The sequence below is a fragment of the Bidens hawaiensis genome, unplaced genomic scaffold (genome assembly GCF_021521415.1).
Source record: "Bidens hawaiensis isolate Kalapana, Puna unplaced genomic scaffold, B.hawaiensis_p1.1 tig00020673_1, whole genome shotgun sequence".
Classification (NCBI taxonomy): domain Eukaryota; kingdom Viridiplantae; phylum Streptophyta; class Magnoliopsida; order Asterales; family Asteraceae; genus Bidens; species Bidens hawaiensis.
In genome coordinates this window covers 281350-296803 of record NW_027493172.1, presented here as the reverse complement: position 1 = coordinate 296803, position 15454 = coordinate 281350, and the positions used below count along the sequence as shown (strand labels likewise).

General features: G+C 33.8%; 1 pseudogene across 1 annotated transcript; it reads right to left on the bottom strand.

Moving 5' to 3' along the window:
- Window positions 1–2736: 2736 nt before the first annotated feature.
- LOC143561383 (uncharacterized) lies at window positions 2737–9080 on the bottom strand (annotated as a pseudogene). The gene is made up of 2 exons (XR_013140295.1): window positions 9064–9080; window positions 2737–4730 (listed from the first exon to the last, which is right to left on the bottom strand). The product of XR_013140295.1 is annotated as an uncharacterized LOC143561383 (transcript).
- Window positions 9081–15454: the final 6374 nt, after the last annotated feature.

The window sequence follows — 15454 nt, the reverse complement described above, 5'->3', positions numbered from 1 at the left end:
CCCAGATGGTGAAAACTATCACCATCGATTTATTAATAACAAAAGTGGTTACAAGTGTGGAGCTAAAACTCCATCGTGATTACAGAGAATGCGAGTACTAGTAAGTCTCGTGTGTCTAGAGTGTGTGTGATGATCGGAGTTTATTGCTCTATTTATAACAAGAAGAGTCTAACAATATTGCCTATAATTTAGGAAACAAGAGACCAGATCCAATTAGCCGTTAATTCCCTCAATTAAGCATGTTTTCCTTTTCGGCCACGTTCTAATAACAGCAAGTCCGAATCTTCTGGCAATCTTGATAAGTCCTTTGACCTGGTAAACAAGGAAAGACGACAGACAATTTGTTAATTTATACAATATATTTAGGATACCTGTTGTCCCGGAGGATACCATGTCTTGAAGTTATCCTGAACATATTGCTTGCTGAGGATACCGAAAATCCGAGCCCTAACAGGTGTGAAGAGAGAAAAGAATTAAACTCTAGGAATCTGCGCATAAAATGCTAGCTATTTTTGTAGCATAATGAACCCTAGGGCTTTGTACTCTTAACATTTATCTTGAAATGATGTCTTATAAAAAAATGATAGTTAGATAAAGGATTAAATAGTAAGATAGCGCTTGATACACGGGAATAATAGATTGAATGAAATAGATAATTACGAAAATATGAAAAAATGGTGTTTTGATGGTCATTGGAATGAAATCAACGATTATAGAAGGGATTAGTTTCCATCAAACCATTCCTTCCCACCTTTTATTTTTCATCCGATTCCTTTTTCACTTTATTTTTTTCTTGATACCACCACCACCATTGTTGTTGCTACTGCCACTGCCACAACCACCTGACCACCACCGAGACCAGCTGACCGCCATCGGTGCCACCACCAATACCTGCCCACCACCGGCACCATCACCATTACTTGATCACTACCACCACTACCTGGCCACCACCGCCACCACTGGCACCACTACAGCCACCACCGTCGCCGCCAAAGCCATCGTTATCATCAGCAACATTGTTGCCGCCACAACCACCACCAGCACCACCGTCACCAGCTCCACCATCACCTCCGCCACCACCATCGCCACCCTCACTAACGACAACACCGTCATCGCCACCTCCGTCACCACCCACACTAACAGCAGGGCCGACTACGAGGTAGGGCTGAGTGGTCCATCGACCTTAGGCCGACACCCTGATAGTCCCAAATTTATTTATTTTTTAAATTGTATTTATTTTTTTTGAAAATAAATATTTGAGGCTTGGGTTCTCCAATGGAGACCCAAGTTTATGAGGTTGTCAGTTCGAATCCTGAGCCCACCCGGGGTTTAGTCTCCCATTATGTTACGCAAAGAGTTATGCTCTTGTGGTGGCACAACTGCCAACTGGCAGTCGGTGACATGATTTCTCAGGGAACACCCAAGCCAAACTTTGAAGCTAGCATGAGCCCGATTAAGACAACATAGTCTGACCAGAGTTGGGCAACGGGACTCTCAATATTGGAGAGTGCGGTGGCCTAACACACAAGAAAGTTGTCATTCTAAAAAAAGTGTTCATACCCAAATACTCAACTAATTTAAGGCCCAAATTTTTTCGCCTTAGGCCCAAAACTTTTTCATGATTCTTGGAGACGGCCCCGACTAACAGCATCACCCCATTATTGCCACCACCACCACTATCGTCCCCGCCACCGTTGCCATTTTGTTAAGTTTTCTTTATCTTAAGATAACGGTATCTCTGTCGTTTGTATTTTATTCCCTCTTCTTTCTATGTCGACCAAACAACATAAAATAATGATTCATTCCATTCATAGAGGTTAATCAAACAAGACAAAAGTATGAGAATAATCCATTTCATTCAATTGTTCATTCCCTTATCCGTTCCATTGTTCATTCCCTTGTTCGTTCCATTACCCCTCCAATCCATTACCTCATACCAAACAGACCAAAGTGTATAACAAGAAACAAAAACAATAATTGGCAAATAATGCAGAATAAACACAAAGATGAATGAATAACATCACATTTTGGGCTGGGATAACATAATTAAATAATCATGCTTGTTTGTGCATTTCTCAGACGCTTGCATGTATGGAATGCTCGAAACAATGGATAAAACACACACATCTCAATTCGTCATAGCCCATGTTCATATTTTCTACACCATGCTAGCCAAATCATTCTTGGAAATTTCATAGGTTTTGATGTGTTTTGGGGCAATTTGTGTAACATCCTCCAAGCAAAATATTGTCCAGTCATCAATCCTTGAATTACTCCGACCTGAGCAAGTTTAACCATCAAGTTCTCCTCGCATCCAGTCTGTTAGCATTTCTTAGTTCATAGTCGACATGGAACTTGCCAGAAGTGTTACAAATTGTGACAAGTTATCACATCAACTTCCGTTATTCATACTTCCATCAGTTTCTAATTTATCAAAGATCAATTTTATGTCATAAAACTTAGAGAAAAAAGGAGAAAGATGAGAACAGCCTGTTTCCAGAGCCGAAATATACAGCATTGTTCGATGTATATTTCGGCTACCAAAAAAGGACGACTATCGTTGTCCCTAGTATAATCAACACGCAAAGCAAAACATAAACAAGAGATAAAGGCATCAAGCACGATTTAGAAAATAAGAAAAGCATCAGATCCCAACAACATATGTTTAAAAGTTCTGTTTTTTATTGTTTTTTTCATCCCCTATCATCTTATTGTTTGCCATCTTTTCCTTCACCACTAAAGAGAAGGAGAAGAAACAAACTGCCTGGGGAAACTAAACAACTCTTTCTCTTCAAAAGGCGAAGCCCAACCCCGAGACCCACCTGCAGACGCTTCAGAACCCACTGCACCTACCCCATCCGAATGGAAACCGATCGAAAGCCCATTATTCCCGTTCAATAGACCATTCGCTGGCGGTCTAGTGGCGGCCTTACCCCCACCCCACCATGGACCCATCCACAACCCGATGGGCCTTGATGGGCTGCTAGATGGAAGAGGAAGCCGGTCTAGACTCCAGTCTATGTTTGTGTAATCGAACTGCAATGACTCACATGTGTTCCAGTTTACTGGAGATGATGGGCCCGACGACCCGTTTGAGCCCAGTCCGGAAAAAAGCCCGAGAGAAGAAGCAGCTGCTAGGGTTGGAGTAGTGGTGGAGGTCCCCACTGTCCGGTTCCACATGCCACTATTGCTGTACTGGCACATGGAACCCATTTGAGCATTTTGACTAAAATGGTCAAGCGGCCCACTGCTTGATGGATACAGATGCTGTTGTTGCTGATAATGGAGTTGGTCAAACAGTTGGGTATTATTAACCTAGCCCCCGAAGCCTGCACTGTTAAAGCTTCTTGTGGTGGTGGGCCCATGTGAAAACCCGTTTGAATTCACATTCAAATTCATATTCATTACCGGATCAACAATATTTGGATTCCAATCAGATGCTGACGAGGACGAGGTTACGCTTACGGGTGTGTTTTTCGATTTGGGTCGCTGCATCATAATAACTGGTTCCCGAACCGACCCTAACTGAATATTCTTTAACTCGGTTGCAATATTTGCATACTGGGGCTCGTTTTTAACTGTTGCTGATGCCGCCTGTAATGGATAAGCTAAAGAGTAAGAAACCGAAGGGTTTAAATTTGGCCCACTTATGGTCACGGGCCACCGCTTCTCTACAGATGGAGTACCAACATGTTGCTGTTTGGTCCAATCAGAATTCGGCGGAATCTTTTTTAGCAACTGTAAGCTTTTGATCCCGGGGTCTGTTGATGTGGGTCCCACTGTAGCAACCGATTTTGTGTAGTTATAATTTAAATCTTTTTCATCAGGCTTCTGGTGTATAGGTATAGCTTTTGAAATCGTTCTTGAGGTCGATGAAACCTTAGTTTCCTCGAGCTTTGCCGCCACAGTGGCAGGCGTTTGTTCCTGTTTCTGAACTTTTAAGGTTTCAGCTGCCTGATCAAGATCACCTTCACAAGCAACAATAGCGCGTTCCACCTCTTGCTTTGAGCATTTAAACTTTATTTCCATTTAAGAATTTGAGCAAGTTCTTCTGATATGTCAATTTTCAAATTACCGCCACCGTCAATGTTATTATGCTCCTGGTGGTTGTTTGAATCTTCTCCGCCTTCAAACAACCATGCAACTGATTGTTCGACTTTACCTTCGTTTAAAATAAGAGCCATTGTTGCACGCTCTGAAGAGAATCCCATTGCCACAAGCTGTTGAGCAAGTGATTCTAGCTTTCTTGACATTAAATAACCGCTGCATCTTTTATGAAGTTCTTGAGCCCGTCTTTCCTTTTGCCTTTGATGTTTTTTCTCATTTTTCTGGCGGATTTTTTCACGTTTATCGTCATCGACCCCTGGAATTGTGTCGTGGCGGTTGGATGTTTGAGATGCTTTCTCTTTGTGATCTTCAGATTCACCTGACCAACTCCCATTGTTGGATATTGAATCATATTCAACTCCCATAACGGAGTTGTTCCCGTTATGGTCCTCTGTATCATCAATATTACGAGAGCGGCCGTTTATGTGAATAGGTGGAACAGTAAACACAGGTGTAGTGTCAAGTGTATGAAAAGTTCCTAAAAGTGGATTGTAACCGCTACCAGGGACGCCTGTGTTAGCATTAGCATTGGATGTAGGTTTGGTTGACTTTTGTGGGTCCTTGACAGCAGCCCGTTTGTCCTTTGACTTTGACTTGGATGCAGGAGACATTTTAAGTTCCAGCTTTCTATAATATCAAAAACCTTTTTTTGTCAGATAATCATAAAAAGTATACAACATTTAATAATACAGAATAAACAAAATAATTAACTTGTTTAAATTAGTGTAAATATTGTAATAGTAGAAGCCCAGACCACACAAGGAAAGACAAACCAAAAAGACACGTTAAGGCATATCATGCAACATAATAATGTACAAGTTACGAAAAGAATGCACATTTTCTTGTATTTCAGTCTTATTAAACTGCCAATCCGAATAGGCGGGTAAATTTTTTGGTTATACCGTTAGATTATCAATGAACTTTAAAGATAATTTCCATCATTGCGCAAAGTTGCAACTTCTAAATCAATCTCTCTTTGCTTTGACCATATTGGTTACTCAAAACATGCATATATGCTAGGATCACATGGTTTCTGACCATGCATATTTTCTGGTCAACAGTTTTACTATGCATGGAAACTGTTCATGTATCACAACAGAATGAAAATATCTGCAGTGAAACATAGATGTTACACGAAAAGTTGTTTGATAAGTAAGCAGAACAAAAACAGGACTTCCTTAACTAGTGCAGACAATTTTCAGCATAAGAGAGCACTTAGAACACGACTAATAATTACATATATGTGGATAGGCAGATACATATCAACAAAAAAAAGCACGGTACATTTATATACACAACTGAGAAATCTTTTCAAATTGCAAGAAGAGGGATCTAGATTCCTGGTTGAATAACAGAATGGAGCTTGGCTGAGCAAATTTTGAAAGATCAGTGTTTTATGTCATCTTACATATGATAGCTTTGTGAAGGTTGTTAGAGCCCAAAAAGTTGTAAGTAAATAAAAAAACACAAATTGCAATAAAGCAGGTCAGAAGCCCTAACACCCTTAAAGTTACAATGGAATTGAATCTAATTGAAAAAACAAAACAAGTAATCGAATTAAGGCTCAAAGAGAAAAGAGGTCATACTAAATTACCAATACACGCAAGAACCACAACTTTCCATGATTCAAAGATAGAACAATAATAAAACTACTAACACCTCAATTCATCATTTTCTAAATGACACACATATGAAAGCTAGTAACAGCCTATGTAGCACAGGAACAGGTACGGGAACAGGCCACGGGGACAATACTGGAACGGGAAACGGAAAAACTCAAAAATCTAAGATACAGGTACGGTGAAGGTACGGCAATAAATATATATAAAAAACAAAATATATTAAACAAATTCCAAAATAGATATATATTTTTTAAGAATTGAATACGTTACTTTAAAACCTAGGGTTTCAAATGAAATATACAAACCTAGAGAGACTAGATTGGGGGAAAAAAACCTTTTATGTAAAAGTTTAAAAGTTTTAGGGACTAGATGCAAACAAGTGAAAGATAAAGGGATTAAATGTTGTAAAAACAAAACTGTTTAAACCTAAAAGAAATGTTCCAGCAGCTATCTTACTCAGCCTCTATCTTCTTCCTGGTTTTCCGGCAGACTCTGCAGGCCCAGTGCCGGAATTCACTACAGGGTCGCCGGAGACGTTTTCGTTACGGTGTTGGATCCGTCCCCATAAAACCGGATTCGTTTAGGAAACGTTTCGAACACATTTCCGTCCCCAAACCATCCCGGGGACAGGGACGACATCATCAGAGCCATTCACGTGCTTCACACTTGAAATTGTCATCTCCGACAATTACATAAATGTATTATAAATGGATAGCATATCCAATAAGGGAAGAGAGATCGAGATGGTTTGGACATGTGAAAAGAAGATAGACGATGGCTCCTGTTAGATCAGGAGAAAATATTATTATAAAAGGGAGGAGGGGTAGAGGCAGACCTAAATTGACTTGGGATGAGAGGATTAGGCATGATTTGATAGACATGCGCCTCTCTGAGGATTTGGTTGATAATAGGACTTGTTGGAAACGTAGGATTAAGGTTAAGGACCTTTAGAAGGGAAGATATAGGTTTGGTAGACGTATGCTTTACGATCACAAACTTACTTAGTATTTTCTTAATTTTAGTATTAATATTATTATTTAATCTATGTATTTTTATTTATATTCTTTTGTTTAAATACTACACTACTATAGTATATATTTTATAAATGTTTTTATTATATTGTTTTTTCTTTTTCTGGAGCTTGGGGTCTCGCTGGAAGCAGCCTCTCTATCCCTAGGGATAGAGGTCATCCCACCTTCCCAAACCCTACTGATAGCTTTGACTATTGGTGGGATTTACTAGGTATGGATAAACAAATGCATTTATATACACAACTGTGGAACCTTTTCAAATTGCCAAAAAAGGGATCTAGACTCCTGGTTTAATAACAGACCGAAGCTTGGCTGAGCAAGATAAGTGTTCCAAGTCATCTTACATATGATGAAAAATTAGCTTTGTGAAGGCTGTTAGGAGCCCAGATAGTTGAGGAAAATAAAATAACATCAATTAGAATAAAGCAGGTCAGAAGCCCCAAAACCTTTAAAGTTACAATGGTATTGAATACTACTCAAAAGAACAAAAATGACAAGTAATTGAATTAATGCTCATAAAGAAAAGAGGTCATACTAATACACGCAAGAAACACAACTTTCCATGATCCAAATTCCAAAGATAGAACAATAATAAAACTACTAGCACCTCAATTCATCATTTTCTAAATGACGTGTACTGGAAGCTAGTAACAACACTTTAAATTGTCATGTCTAACAATTACATATATGTATTATGAATAGATAGAGACAAATGCATATAAACAAAAAGACACGAACTCTGCCCTTCCATCCCTTGGATAGATAAGAGAGTGAGGGCAGAGCTTTTGGTTTTTCATGTTGCCAAATAGTTGAACAATGGTTTTTCATGTTGTTAAAAGAGCTGAACAATGAAAATAGATGGCGAGTTCAACAGATTAAAATACTTGTTTGGGCTCAATTTTTGAACTTTTCCACTAGTTAAAAGATTTTCTAACATAAACCAAAACAATAAAATTCAGATTTCCTTCAAAGATATTAATTTTTCTAAAACCAAAAAAAAAAAAAATACTATAAGTGATCTGCTTCGGTTCGATTCACTTAATTCGACTTTTGTAGACGTATGTAACAGTAAGCGGATTAGCTTCAACAAAACATCATAAACACACATTTTGGACAGCAAACTACAACAGCAACTTTAGCGTATTAAACAAACTTTTATATCAGTACAGAATCTGTCAAATAGTTGCGAAATTCATAATTAGTGTTCTTCCCTAATCTGACCCAATACTTACTTATAGTACACAATCACGGCTCAAACCAAAAATAAACCCTTCTATTATGTTAGAAACATCAAATCTAGTAACTATGACCAAAGATATCCAAATTCCACTCAAGGGCATCATTAAACACATGCAAGACTATAACTTAATAAATCCCCAAATTATGGACATGAATATATACAACTGAGAAGCCTTTAGAAATTGCAAAAAGAGGGATCTGGATTGCTGGTTAAATAACAGAACATTAGAGAACCTGAAAAGGTTTTGTAGTCATCTTACATATGATGTTAAATTAGCTTTACGAAGGTTGTTGGAGCCCAGAAAGTTGAAGAAAATAAAATAACATCAATTGTAATAAAGCAGGTAAGAATTCAGAAGCCCTAAAACCATTAAAGTTACAATGGTATAGAATACTAAACCAAAAGAACAAAACGACAAGCAATCACATTAATGCTCACACCAACACACGCAAGAACCACAACATTCCATCATAATCCAAAGATGGAACAACCGCAATTACAAACCCAAAAACTTAACGAAATTCAGGCACGTGTCCATATATTGGCAAAAAAAACTTAGTAGCTATATATTTCTGAATGCTGAATAACTACTCAAAAAGATTCCAACGTTTTCTAAATGAGAACGGCATTGAAGCCTTAAAACGTTTAAAGTTACAACGGTATTGACTACTAATCGAATGAACAACACGACTCATATTAATGCTCATAGAGAAAAAGAGTCAAACACAACATTCCATGATCCAAAGACGGAACAATAATGAAACTAGCAATTACAAACCGCACCTAATAAAATACAGGCGCGTGTCAGGATGGAGATCTAACGCAAGGCTGACGACAACGAAAGCTTAGTAGGTATAATTCTAAAGGAGACACATTATCGAAAGGCAGCAGTTTGATTAATAATAATAACTAAATTGACGGTTAGGTTAAACACAAATTGAATTCCGCAGCTAATTAAACGAATGAAATAGGAATATCATATTACAGCATACAAAAGAGCGATGGAATGAATATAGAAGAAGATGGCTGAAAAATGGGGAAATGAAGGGATTAACTTACTCACCAGCAAGCGGTAGGGTTGAATGAAGAAAGTGATGAATTGTTAGGTTAGAGTAAAAAAGATTGAAAAGTTAATGATTTTTTTAAATTTGATGAAATGTTGTTTGTCTTCATTTATATTTTAATATTTGTTAAAATTGGTTGTGAGTAGAGAAAATAAATGTATAAAGCAGTATTATTTAATTGAACAAGAGAACTAAGAGTGTTGTTTTTTAGTGTAATTATAGAGATGGTGATACGGGACGAGCTGAGAATGCTCTTGAGCATTCAAATCCCTTTTCTTACCTTCAAATCCAAAGTTACATTAAAAATCACAATATTTTTCATTCATTTTCAATCAAATAATACTTTTTTATACATTTATAATTACTTTTTCTCATTCCTTCACTCACAACCATTTTCAAAATATATTAAAAATTTATAGGATGCTATATGAGCTTTTCAAATATATAAAAAATCTCTGCATTTTCTCTCTCCTCACCTCGCAACACTCTAAGAGCATCTCGGCCTATTCCTTATATTTGTTTGGGAGAGTTTTGTAAATTATATATGATTATGAGTGGTTGTGAGTAGATGAGAGAAAATATATATGGGAAAGTTAAATTTGGAGTTTCACTGTTCATACCGTATAATATTTTCTAAAAGTGATTGTGAGTGAAAGAGAGATAAAATATAATGATAAAGGTACAAAAAGTATTATTTAATTGAACATAAGAGAGAATATGCAATGCTTTTTAGTGTAGTCATATTTATATATATATAAATATATGGTAGAGGAATTGAATGCAAATGCTCTAAACCGTTTCTTAGATTATAAAAACCACAATCACAAAATTTGGTGGACAGGATGAAAATGCTTTAGCTCAGTTTTTCATATATGAAATAAGGGCCTCAAACGAACTGAGCCCAAGCTCGTTTAACTTACACAGTGCTTGAGTTCGACTCGTTTTGATCTTTATTTCAGCTTTAGCTCAGCTCGTGAGTAGTTTTTCAAGATCGAGCTCGGTTTAGACTCGGCTCGTTTACTCTCTCTCTCTCCACACACACACACACACACACACACACACACACACACACACACACATATATATATATGTGGGGTGGACCATGGGAAAAGTGATATTATAGCGAGAAATGCGAGAAATAGATCTGGACCATTCAATATGTTAATTAATGGTTTATAATAAAAGTGACAAACTTGTAATAAATATGAAAGAAAAAGTCCAAGATTATTAATAAGAAAGGGTAATTTGGCCATCCTAGTGTAGACATTTAATATGATATATATATTATTAATAGCCATCTCTTATTTTACTTCAAATTTTCTCTTGATATTTCTTTAACTAGAAACTTTCAACCACAACTTTTTTTTACTTCCATAATCTTAATTATTTAAAAACAATTTTCTTTCCAGCTCATCTAATTGGGTGGTATTTTCTTTTGAGTTTAAAATAATTTTGATGGTACGTTGATTAATAATATTCAAGGTTAAATTCTTTTATTATATTTCATAACAAAATAATTGATTTACTAATATACTAGTTTAATACATATACATGATACATAAAAACATACACCAACTTGTCTCAAGTGACCACACGACATTAGTTTTACCTACACCACATTAGTTATGAAAACACATCATTTGAAAATATCCCTGCACTACATTATTTAGCATACACTGCATTAGATATGTCTAAAATACATTAGTTATGACTACATAACATTTGAAAGTGTGCCTACACTACACTACATTAGTTTTACCTACACAACATTAGATATATCTACACCACATTAGCGATGACTATACAACACTTGAAAGTGTGCCTACACTACATTAGTTTAGCCTAGATAGCATTTGAAAATGAGCCTACATTACATCAGTTTTGCCTACACTACATATGATATGTCTACACCATATTAGTTATGACTATACAACACTTAAAAGTGTGCTTGCACTACATTAGTTTTTCGTATAGTACATTTGATATATCTACACTACATAAGTTATGATTACACAACATCTGAAAGTAACCCTACATGACATTAGTTTTTTCCAAGACTGTATATGATATGTCTACACTACATCAGTTATAACTACACAAAATTTGAAAGTGTGCATACACTAGATTACGTAACTTTATCTGCATTACATAAGATAAGCCTACACTACATTAGTCGATTAAAATCAAACAAAAAATAAAAAAAAAACACTTCACATTAGAGATCAAATAAAAAAAATTAATTAGCCATGCGTTAGAATAAAAAGATTTTAGATTAAATGGATTTTAATTGTTCAAATTTAAGATAATAATAATAATAACTTATCGTTTGTTAGTAACTTGTTATTAATGAAACCATTAATGAGTATGAGTTACAAAATAAAACATTTTATATTTTACTAGCATACCCTTACATTTAAATAATCAGAAATTAAAAAAGAAATCATGTGATTGGTTTAAATCTCTTCTTGCACTTCTTGCACTAAGAAACACTTCTGAATAGATCAAATCCTATATATAGGGGAGGGATATTTTGAGAACCATGTTGAGTTTTAAGAACTTAATTCTTGGCCACACATTTAATTAAATGGATTGAAATATGTGGTTGAGATTAAATCTGACCAAAAAGTCAAAGTAGGAGAGATAATAAATATGTAAGTGATTACACAAACTTTTACGTCCGTTACACATGTGTAAAAAGTCGACTCGGTGCGTAAAAAATTATGTAATTTTTTTACGTATATGTAACTTACATATATTACGCATGAGTAAAAAAAATTTAGAAAAAAAAATCGTTACGTTGAGTTCTTTCGAGTTCTTAAAACTCAAAAGGGTTCTCATTTGAAATCTCCCATATATATATATATATATATATATATATTAGTTTGAGGCCCGTGTATTACACGGATAATTGATGAAAATTTTAAACTTTACTCATTAGGTGAAATACAGTCAACAAAAACAAAATGATCATATATTGTTAATACAATTATAATTTACATTAAAATTACAGAAATTACATAACTAAGATTACTCAAACATATTATAATAAAAGTACTGTCTGCTTGTATTGATTCACATCATTTGTGATTATATTGATCGGCATGCATTGTTTATCAAAAATCAAAATCTTTAATACATGCCTGCTTGTAACTCTTGATAAGGTAACATATAAGTTCTGCTTATAACTCTTCCGTGTGAGAAGTAAGGTTCTTCAAGTACGTACATACCAACCTTAGATAAATGATAATGCATCCATGAAACTAACAAAAAAATATTCATACACATAAAATATCATACATTTTAATAAATTAATATGATGTCATTTGAGATCATTTGCTCTTGCTTATCCAAAAAACATGGTTATCCAAAAACCAGATTACCTAAACTTTGATGATATAATCACCCTTTAGAATTTGAAATTAATTGATAATGATAAATTTGTTGTCATCAATATTCTATGTATGACAAAGTTTTAATTGATTTTATATTTTATAATTAACAATTACATAGTCAAAGTTTTAATTGATTTTATATTTTATAATTAACAATTACATAATCAAGCAACACATGTAAATCCAAAAATTAAAATATAACAAAATAATCTATTTCATTTTATATGAATGTTATAGTCAGGAAAATGACAAAGACATACTAACCTTAAAGCCATGTTCAAATAACAGTGATTAATCTGAGTTAACAGAATATTAGAAGAATTAAAGTTGCAAAGTGAATGTACTAATTCTTATATATAATAGTTGAAAGTATTGGATTAGGAATGTTTAAATATTGAATACTAATCCAGTGTTATTTGTTAATATTATGGGAAGTAGTTAGAATATTTAATTAATCGATATATATATTTTAACAACTTATAGAAAAAAATAAGAAGCAAAGATTTCGGATTTTATGGGAGCATGGTAAATGACTTTTAACCGGATTAACTATTTTTTATATAAAAAAAATAATGTGAAAATGTAATATCCTTGAAATGTAATGAGGAGCATAATTAAGTTACAAATAACAAAAATTAATATTAAAATAAAAATACTAAATATTTCTATTAAGTTACATTATAATTAAGATATGAATCTTAATGAATTTTTATAACATAGTTTAATAATAAATGTTATAAATGTATTTTTTTTTAAAGTTTTGTGTATAGCTTTATTATTTTTGAATATAAACCGTAATAAACACTTTAATAATGTACTAACCAACATGTAAACTAACATAACCCTAGTTCGTTGTATTTGAATACAAAATAAAACTATTAAGTTAATATAATATTGAAATTATGTAAGTAATTTATGAAAAATGATATTTTAGGTTTCAATATCCTAAATAATTTTTGGAAAGCGAAAATAGTGGAATGGGATTGAAACAGATTTTTGTTGTTTAACATTTTAAATGCTTTTTATTAAGTAATTTGTCTTATAAGGCATATTAAATTGAATATGATTTGAATGTATAAAAAAAGCATAAATCAATCCATAAAATATATATTTTTGAAGCATTTTAGTCTGAGTTATGGAAGAAAATATTGAAAACTAAATATTGATTTTCTTATTGCTTAAACCCTTTATATTACACAAAAAAGTCGTATAAATAAATGAAAAATAGTTCATAGAGTAAACAGTTATACATATGAATTATAATGATAATGTTCAAGATATATATAATAGGTATTATCCATGTTTGTAATATTTATACAAAATATTTAAAGAAAATTAACAAAATACACATTTTCCTGATGCATATGAGAAAACTTTAAATCCAAATTTGAAATCAATCTTATATACAAAAATTATGCACTGCTGCTCGAATCCCAGTTTAAAACAATTTGTAGTTTACCATACAAATCCAAATTCTTCGACAATGATGTACCTTTATTTTCTTTAATTTTCAATTACTTGTGACTTTAAAATTTTATTCTAACAGGTCCGCAACTTCAATTTTTATATTTCCTAATTTTCTTATTTCACCATTAATGTTAATGAATGAATCGGTTATGATTTACATTTAATAAAAATATTGAATTCATATATTGAAATTGAAATAACTTAAAAAGATAAGGACCATATATTGAAAATGGATGAAAAAAAGATGAGAATGGCTAAGAGACTGACAAGTGGCAAGAATATGTATTCTTTTATTAGAATAGATAGATATGGGAAGGATCATGCGATAAGGGATATTATAGCGAGAAGTGCCAGAAATTAATCTAAACCATTTATTGTTTTTAATCAATGGTCTACAATAAAAATGGCAACTTCATAACTAAAAACATATATTTATGACATATATTAATTAAAAAGGAGAGATATGTCTATTGTGGTGTAGGCCTCATTAAACCCGACTTTAATGTGTTCAGCAATTACTTTTAATGACCAATCAATGCTCATTAGATGATTAATATGATTTTATTTTTCTTCATTAAAATTATGTATATTATAGATATGATCCTTACTCATATAGTTATATTCAATATATTTAGGTAAGTCTACATTCATTTGTTTTACCTACACTATATTAAATAAGTAAACTGATGCCTACACAATATTTGAAAGTGTACCTACACTATATTTGTTTTGTCTACACCACATTAGATATGTCTAAACTACATTAGTTATGACTACAGAATATTTGAAAGTGGGTCTACACTATATTAGATATGTCTACACTACATTATTTATGACTACACAACATTTAAAAATGTTCGTACACTAAATTAGATATGTATGCTGATGTGCTGAAAGCGGTCTATAAAAACTTAGCCTAACCTAGACACTCTAGTTTTAAATTTATAAACCTAGACTATCCTAATGCTAGACCACTAGACAGGCAAGTATACCTATTAACTGCAGTAAAGCCTAATGAAGTCCGGATATCGAACCCAAAGGACACTAGCGACACCTAAACTAGACCCTGACTAATTAACTTAATTAAATAGATTTAAATGATTTTTGTGTTATTTATTTATTATAAACTAAAGAATACTTAAACTAAAACTGACACTAACACTAACCGACTTTAACTTGATTACCTAGGCGAACTCGAAGATAGGAGAAGCACTACCTGGGTTTAGAATCCTACTTGTGAAACTTGGATCTCTCTCGGCTATGGAAACTATGATGGAACCGGGATCTTAAAATACGGCACCCTTAGACAACCTAGTGGATCCCTGATCATTCTCCGAGTGTCACCTAAAAGGAAACCTAGGGGCGTGTAAACTTACCAGTTGGTCGGATCACCTCTCAATCTCTCCAACAATACTAAAGTACCCTAAAAGATAGGTTACTTGTCAGTCTCACTATCTCAATACACCCTAAAGTGCAAGGGGTAATCTAAGAACAATTAATAATACACGGAATTACAATGAAACTAGGGAAA